At 44.8% G+C, this 8,310-nt stretch overlaps 1 long non-coding RNA gene across 3 annotated transcripts in view; it reads left to right on the forward strand.

Moving 5' to 3' along the window:
* Window positions 1-7,674, forward strand: part of LOC115346829 — a 35,411-nt gene extending 27,737 nt beyond the window's left edge. For all 3 annotated transcript variants that reach the window (XR_003925276.2, XR_003925278.2, XR_003925277.2), the window contains exons 4-5: window positions 578-669; window positions 5,120-7,674. This is a non-coding gene — a long non-coding RNA (uncharacterized LOC115346829). The remainder of the gene's footprint in view (window positions 1-577; window positions 670-5,119) is intronic.
* Window positions 7,675-8,310: the final 636 nt, after the last annotated feature.

Genomic DNA, 8,310 nt, shown 5'->3' on the forward strand with positions numbered 1-8,310 from the left:
ATTGCTGCCTTTTTTTTTTTTTTTTTTAATAAAGACTGTGAACTACATTAGGAATGTCACTGAATATTGGAGAAAAAAGAGGCCTAACTGAAAATGTTGTGCTCTTAGAGGTGATTTTTTTCTCGTGGTTTCTTGAGCGTAGACCAAACTGTCAGTTTGTCCTTCCCAAAGTGGGTCTGTTCTATGGGGAAAATAAGATACTTGCAGCTTTTTCAAGTAATACTACAAAGTTCAGTCGTGCTGCAGCCTTTCAGGGAGAACTCATTCTCTGTTTAAATCAGTTTATTTTCAGAATGATTTGCTGTACTTACACTTTCTTTTGTAACTGCTCTTCCTGAATGCAAATACAACCTGGAGAGTTTTCTGTATTTAATTGAATCTGTCAGGTGGTTAAAATCATGTTTTAAAAACAGGATTACATACTGCAAATGTGTCAAACCCTTTGTTCACATATATTTAGAACAAATGTATTTTTCAGTATTTATTTATTTATTCTCTCTGTTTACACTCCATACAGATGGTGGAGATAAACCAGTGAGTTTCATTTTTGCTGAAAAATTGTCTTTTACATTTTCAGGTTTTCACGTACAGGCAAGACGCTACAAACCCCATGTGACAAAGATCAGAGGGAAATACTTATTTGAAGAAATCTTTGTCATTAGCTGTATTGTAAGTTTTATAAAAGGTTCAATTTTATAAAATGCAAATTCTGGACTAATTGTTCCTCTGCAAGCCTGTACGGTCTCTGTAGTCGCATAGTTAATCTACTACCCACCTCTACTCAGGTATCCAACAGAAGTCAGAGCCGGGTAAAACATGTCTTCACAGATCAGTTACATGTATTTTTAACTTTTATTTGCTAAAATGTGATTGTTTACCGTAACTTGCATCCAGACAAATGTATTTAAACATGCACACTTTTAAGGCTGCACAATAGGCAAATGCATACCCCCGTAGGGACACACACACGCGCGTTTCTGTGTTCACCTCCCACACGTAGGTGTGCTCCAGTCACCGCCGTGGCTGGGTGGGAGGAATGGGTGCACGCAGCTCCCATCTCATCCGCCCGTTCCCCGTGGACAGAGGTGGCTACAGTGAACCGTCTGCTCTCTGCAAGGACAGAGGTTTGTGTTTATCGGCTGCCGGAAAGCCTCTAACACTTCACACAGAGACGTAGAAGCCAGAGATATAAATGCGCTCTGGCATCACGTCGTGTCTGCACACACGACGTGCAGCCCCTCTGCCTCCACACCCCTGCCCGCAGTGTCCTGCAGCACCCCATGGGCATACACGAAGCAGCCACCTCTGGATACCAAGGGCTTGCTGTGATTAACACGCCGGCTTTCAAACCTGCCTGAAGACAGTGCTGAGGTAGCTGGCGAGGGGTTTGCATTTCGGCTCGGTACCCAGAAGACTGGGTACTTTCTAGAGCGTTTCCAAAGTAGCATGGACAAATTGGAGACCCTTGGTCCTTAGCCAGACCAGGCACAGATAACATACCAAAATGATGCTTCAGGGAAGCAGGGAAGATGTTCAGGAGTTCTTTCTCCCTTGACTGCAGTAAATTGGAAAGCTATGGGGAGGGACCAAGAACAGGCTGGGGGGCCAGGCTTTGAGGGTATGGAAACTGTTGAAGTCCTTCCATCACTGATACTCTGATGTCCTCTATCTTGTTCCCACCCAGGGCAAAGCCCTGCGGAGACCGCTCACTGCCTCCCCCCGGGTTATTAGCGAATGTTGTTTCCTTCATGACTCACTGTACCCTCACGTTTGTAGCTCATCCTCTGGGGCCTGGCACAGCACTCCGGGCCAGGTACACCGCAAGGCGACCCTGGTGTAAGAGTGTAACTAAAAATGCAGTGGGAAAGGCCAAGAAAAGATTCTATCAGTAACTGTGTAAAGGTGGGGGTGGCTGTTGCGGCATCGAGAGCAGGTACCGAAACATTTCTCCCACACCTACCGCAGCAGTTGTGGTCGTTGACTTGAGTGACAGGGGAATGGGAGACTGGGATGTCTCAGCCCAAAGTCCCTTAAGCCTTGGCTTGATGGGTCAGATTTGAACACAGCCAGAGCCTATGACATTAAAGGCTTTATAAAAGCAACAGTGCCAGTTTAAAACCAACCTCCCACGTTACCAGCAGCCCCAGCAGGTGTAACGTGATCCAGCAGCCCAAGCCAGTGAGTAAACAAACTGCTGCTTTCTGAACAAGTTGCACTGGAGAAATGCTCCTAACCAGGAATTACAGGGGGTATTTGCGCTAAGTGGGCTGTGCTGCTATCGAAAGACCTGTGAAAATGGACAGGCTCCTGAGACTGTTAATTCTCCTTATTCCACACAGGTTTTTCCCTCTACACCCAAAACGAGGTAGGGGAAAAATTGTAGAGAAAAATTTCCCTAATACACCTGTAAAGTTTAGTGGGGCTGGGCCTGATCTGGCTCCTTGAACTTCAGTGGGGTCTCTTTGCTGGGTTTCCCTAAGCCAGAGCAAACAATCCTACTGCTTCAAAACCGCCAAGCCAGTCAGTGGCATTTAACGTTGTCCCCAAGGAAGCTGCTTCCCTGCTCTTCCATTGGGTTCCCAGTCCCATCTCCAGTAGGCAATATTAATTTAAGGGCTTTTTACTTGGCTACAACATTGGTCGCTTTTTCCTCCTTCAACACCAACGCTTAAGCCTCCCAGCTCTGGTGAATTCATCCTCCATAGACAGCCTTCCTGTACGCAGACCTTCTCTGGCTGTTCCCTTGGGTCCAGCTGAACAGAGGTCGACTGCACCTTTTTTAGATCGTCTCGGTGTTACTGCCTGGCTCCCTAGCTGGGAGAAGTGCATAAAAGTAAAAAAGGCGCAACTGTCCAAGTAGAGTCTGGACCTTGACAGGTAGTATCGGCTTGGCAGGCTCTAAGACGCAGCGCAGAGTCCTTGGAGCGTGCAGACCGTGGGCACGCTACGCTGAGGTACCAGCAGTCCAGTTCTGCTCCCGTGTTTCTGCCTCCCAGCCTGGGTCCCATCCTGCCCCAGAGAGCCTCTCCCCGCTCCCCATGCCCACGCTCTGGTTACTCAGGAGTTATGATAACATATAAGCAGCTTAGAGAATTCTTATCGGAATAAGTTGAACACAATGCAACATTTAACTCTTAATGACAGCCACCTCTGACTGTGAGTGACATGTTATAAATTATGTTTGAACTGGATTTTTTTTTCAGAGGCAGATATTCCCTCTGCCACCCAGTCAGCCCTGTAACGTTGCACTTGTGGCCTTAATCCCACTTGGATGTGTGCCCCGCTGCCTCCACTTTCCGTCACTTGGGTACTTTAGTATTCTTGAACAAGTGAACAATCTTTGTTTCTGTACCTTATTAGGCCAAAGACCATAGCAGCTAGCGATGGCATCAGCAGGCCCTGCAGGCAGGATTCTCTGCAGACACAGCCAACCTCCAACAAACCCCTTTTTATCCTCCTGTTTCTAGGAAGAATTATGATGGTGGTGCCCTGCTGTTGATCAGTCAAATCTGTGGTAGGCCTAGAGATAAGTCCTGTAAGTGTGGTGTACTGTAAAACAGCGGCTCCCATTCATTAGTAGCTTGTGTGTAATAAACCACCCAAAGGAGGGGGGTGGGGAGGGAGAGGGACGAGCAGCTGCAGTATGCGGGAACAAACAACACAACTCATTCTTGGGAGCCAAAACTTTCTAATTTGCTGCTGGGCTGCTGGGAGCACTCAAATTCTTTCTGATAATACGCTCGTGCCCTCAGTGTCTCTCCCTGCGTTTCCCGAGTCCTGCTCTCTCGAGGTCCCCGAGTCTGGGATAGTTTCACTTTGAACCCAAAACACAGAGGGTAGTCGAGTGGGGAGGAGGGGAACACATCGGCCGCCCAATGTTTGCAGACTCCGGCTTGAGAAAGCGGTAGACTCGGAGACAAGCCGTTCTGCCGGGGAATGGCTGTTGCACATATCTGCTTGTGCAGTGAGTAAACAAAGCATCACATGGGCTGCAGAGCAAGCACGAGACGCGGAGCAAACCCATGCGTATCGAAGGCATGCAGGAGGAACGGAGGATCTCAAACGCTGTTACTGAGTTAGAGCCTGGCGGAGTGTTTAGAAACTTGTATCTCCCGAGAGGCAAAAACCCCAAACAAACCTCAAATCAGTAATAGCTGAAAAATTATTTGGCTGAATTTCTACTGTTTTCCCACAAGTTCCTGTAAATATTTATGATACTATTTCCCCGTTGAAACTGCTTATAGGCATGTGAATTTACATGGAATCTGCTAAGTGTAACGTAAGACGTTGCATGTGTTGAGGCACCAGTAGTTCCTAATACATGCATAGCTGTGAACACATTGGTGCTTTAGGATCTCAGCCTTGGACCCTCCAACTGCCCGTAGAACATTTCAGACCAGGAACTGAAATTACTGCGTGTTGCACAACGGCTTTCATATGGTCTATGCTAATGTTTGCATTGTCACAGGAAAATGAAATTATTTGCAGATAGATGCTGCAGTGGAGGACCGCCGTACCCTTGCAGCAGATGACAGTGACTGCTTTTTCACAGGGATGTGCCAGGCTGTGACGGTGCTTGGACTGTCTCCTAACATTTGTATAGACAAGGGCTACTTTAATGGCAAATTCGGGCTTGGGCCAAACTGCAAGTACTTTTTATGTAGACAAGGCAAAATTGCAGATTTGAGGTTTTCCCCTTTCCTGCAGGAGATCCAGCTTGCTTTCTCCTCTCTGGGAGGAGCTGAGCTGTGAGTTGCCAGAGTCTTAAGCTCTGAAGTGAGAGGTGCTTCTGCCATACTGCTGCTTGGTAAAGTTACCCAGTGGGTTGAGGTAAAAACGTCCCGAAGAGCCCTTGCTTGCATCCACAAAATGGTGTTAACTAAACCTGGGCACAAAATGGTTTTCTTATCTTTTGAAAGTTTAGGTAGTGCAGTTTATGTAGCCTGCCGCTATGAGTTCTGGTTGTGGCATTCTGGCGTTTTTGACAAAGTCAAAGTAATTTGGCATTTTGATTTTCCTTTCCCAAACTTAGGTAGGTAGGTAGGTGCCTTTTTAATCAAAATTCTCTGGTCAATGCCCATTTTCAGCGTGGAGCCTGATTTCACTGTGCTGTTTCCAGGATTTCCAGCTAGAGGAGCATTTTATGGGAATCTCTCCATGACTTTTCAAGGAAAATTGCAAAGGTAACACCTCTGGTAATTGCTGCATGTCTTCACTGTAGAAGTAGATGGATGTGTAGGAGAGAACCATCAACTGGAAAACTCCAACACTGGTCAGACAGACCTGGTCCTGCTCCCCGACAGTAAGCAGCACACAATAGTTACCTGGCTGTGATCACGTTGTCAGCAGAAAGTTTGAAGTTATAGGTGAGAGCAGTAAATTGCGTGAATGTGCTGGGTAGGTATGAAATCAGGGGAGGGAGAAGCCATGTAATCCTTTCCTTTGCAATTAGAGCTGCAAAATAACCCCGGGGCCAGAGCACTCGCGCAAGGAGCAATTAGACAAGCTAGACAGTGGGAAAAGCTAAAAATAGTAAATAATCTGCCTCCAGAAAAATACCTTGAATCATTAGAAAAGGATGTTTTATGAATTTCCTGGGAATCAGTTACTGCTTTTATATTTTCATAGTGTTCTGCTAGAAAAGCTATATTCTAACTGTTGTTTGACAGAGGTAAACATGAATAACCCAACTCTCTTCTTACATGAGACACTGAAAAAAGCCGAGTAAGTCCTGAGATTTTCATATCTAACCAACTGAAATTGGGGGAAATGAATTGGTTCATATTGAGCTGAGGCAAAATATGCCTTAGTGCTCTTTTAAGAAAAGCAGTCTAATAATTTGCAGGTAAAAAATGATTTATTTTGGGTTATTTAATGACTCAACCCAGTTTTCTTTAAAAAAGGATGTATGAATCAATGATATTCGTCCATTAGCTGAATCCAAACTATTATAAAAACTGTCCTTTTAGAAAGTATATTATTTGTGAAAGGATGACAACTGCTGACTTATTTTGCAGCACTCCTGAGCTGGATGAAATATAAAAACAAAAAGGCTAATCAGAGCAGGATATTTTTAGTCCTTTGCAGGGAACTATATATGATGCTATTAATTAAGAATGACTCTCAAGGGATGATTTGACTGTTTCTTGCAGAGAAATTAAATTTCTGATGCAATTTTTTAAATGTAAAAAAACTCAGACCTGAGGCTTGCAAGCAGAAAAAGTATGTTCAGAATTAGCTGTTTATTAATACAGGTAAGAAAGGGGTTACAGGTTGCTATGGGTTTTTTTTGTTGGTAACTTGTGTAATACTGTATGAAAAATGTTGTGAACAGTAAATTACATTCTGTTCTGTCTTTTCTATCTACAGGAGATAATTCAAGAGGAAAAAACCTGTACGAAATGAAACAGCAAACTCCGTGGGTATCTGTGCGCACATACACATGTGTATGCATGTACTGTTGCTGGCATGCTTGTTTCCAAGTGGAAGTTTCAGTGATGGATGACTTAACATAAACTGTAAGTGTACGGCAGACTGATTTGCTGTGGTGCCTGCTGCTTATTTCACGAGCTGCTCTTTCCCACCCCAAGCAAGCATAACGTGTCGCAGCGCTGTCAGCACCCCACCAGCCTCACGACGGGGACGCGCTGTTGAAATTCCAGGAGCTCTTTTCCCGCCGCTGACTTGGAGCCGAAGCGACTTTGGCGGTGAAGAGGCTGCGTGGGGGCCGGCCGGGCTCTCGGGGTGCTGCGCAGCAGTGGGACGCATTGGTGGCCCTGAGCTCCTGCGGGTGTTGAACACCCGAAGGGTCTCGGGCAGCGTTGCAGCCACGTGCGTGACGTGCAGCCGGGCGCAGGAGCGCGGCGGGTGTTTGTTCGTCTGGCTGCCGGACACGTGGTGAGCGGGGCCGGCGAGGGCGGCTCTGGGGCTGCTCGAGTTGCCGAGGTCCCCCCCATCCCTACGGCTCTGTGCAGTCCCCTGGCCTCTGTGAAACTGTGCAAGAAGTTTCTTCGAAATATGAATTTAATATGCTTTCAGACTTGACAGCCTCCTTTTAAATGAAAACATTTATATTGAGCAAAAGGCACGTTTGCCTCTCCAAATAAATGGAATTACGGTTCCAAGATCTGACTTAATCCTGAAGTTCTTACGTCGTACAGTAAGTAGAAAAGAAAGAGGATTGCTCGGAGGAGCAGGGGTTAGCAGGATCAGGCTCCACTTTATATCATCTTGCTTGTTTTCCTTCTGGTATTTAATATACCTTTTTCGGAACTCCCGCTCGCTGCTTATAACAAAGTCAAAGTAACTTGACATCTATTAACTAGCGGCAAACAAACTAATAACTGAAAATAATGACGGATAGTACAGAGAGTGCCCGTCCAGCTTTCCTGCTAGGAAAATTTGAGGGTTGTTAAACAAACCAAAAACGCCGTTCTCCCAGATGTATTTTTATCATAAAGCGATGTCCTTTTTAAATTCATTTCAGGACTTTTGTCAAATGCATTGTAACTATTTGTTCTTTTTCTACATTGTTTTCTTTGTGAAACTGTATTTCAAATCTGCATTGACATTTCAAAGGATTTGAGGGAAGATGTTTACAAAGTAATGGTTCCATTTGTTATATTTCTAAAAATGCAATTTTTGATCAGATAACATTAAAATATTTTTGTATTAGTGTTTGCGTGTTTTGGTGACATTTATATATTTCTAGTTATGATTTTGGTACCTGATCCCATGTTAGGAAAGTGGGATCAAAAGTTTTATTGTTCCTACAAGTCAATCTGTTCTGTAACCCCATTGCTGGTCTCGGTACTCTCTGAATGCAATGATTTGGATTTTGATTTAATTTTTTTTCTGCTAAAGCCCTGGAGGTACCTGTATTCCAGTTGGTAGACTGCATATTGAGGACATCTAAAGCTGAAAGAAGCCTGGGCGAGAAGAGTAGTTTGTTTAGTGGATGTATTCAAACGAATCTTCAGCAAAGACTAAAATGAAGACTGAATTAAATTTATTGTGGCAAAGTTTCCTTCGTGGGCTGCAAAAAAATATGTACAGAGAATTGGACAATGAAAGTTTTGCAAGCTTCATTTCAAAGCTGAACCCTCTTGTGCGGAAAAAAAAAAAAACCAACCCTCCTGAAAGATGAGACTTAGTTTTTCCTGTGCAAAGAGGATACCTGGCCGGTACTTTGTACACTGCTATATCGTGACCCTGTAAGGGGATTTTGTACATGGACAAAAATTGGGCCCGGCAAATGACACGGTCAGCGTTAGAGGCCAAGGTGAAGCTTTATTTCTTCCTTCTGCCTAG

This window comes from Aquila chrysaetos, chromosome 10 (genome assembly GCF_900496995.4).
Source record: "Aquila chrysaetos chrysaetos chromosome 10, bAquChr1.4, whole genome shotgun sequence".
NCBI classification, from domain to species: domain Eukaryota; kingdom Metazoa; phylum Chordata; class Aves; order Accipitriformes; family Accipitridae; genus Aquila; species Aquila chrysaetos.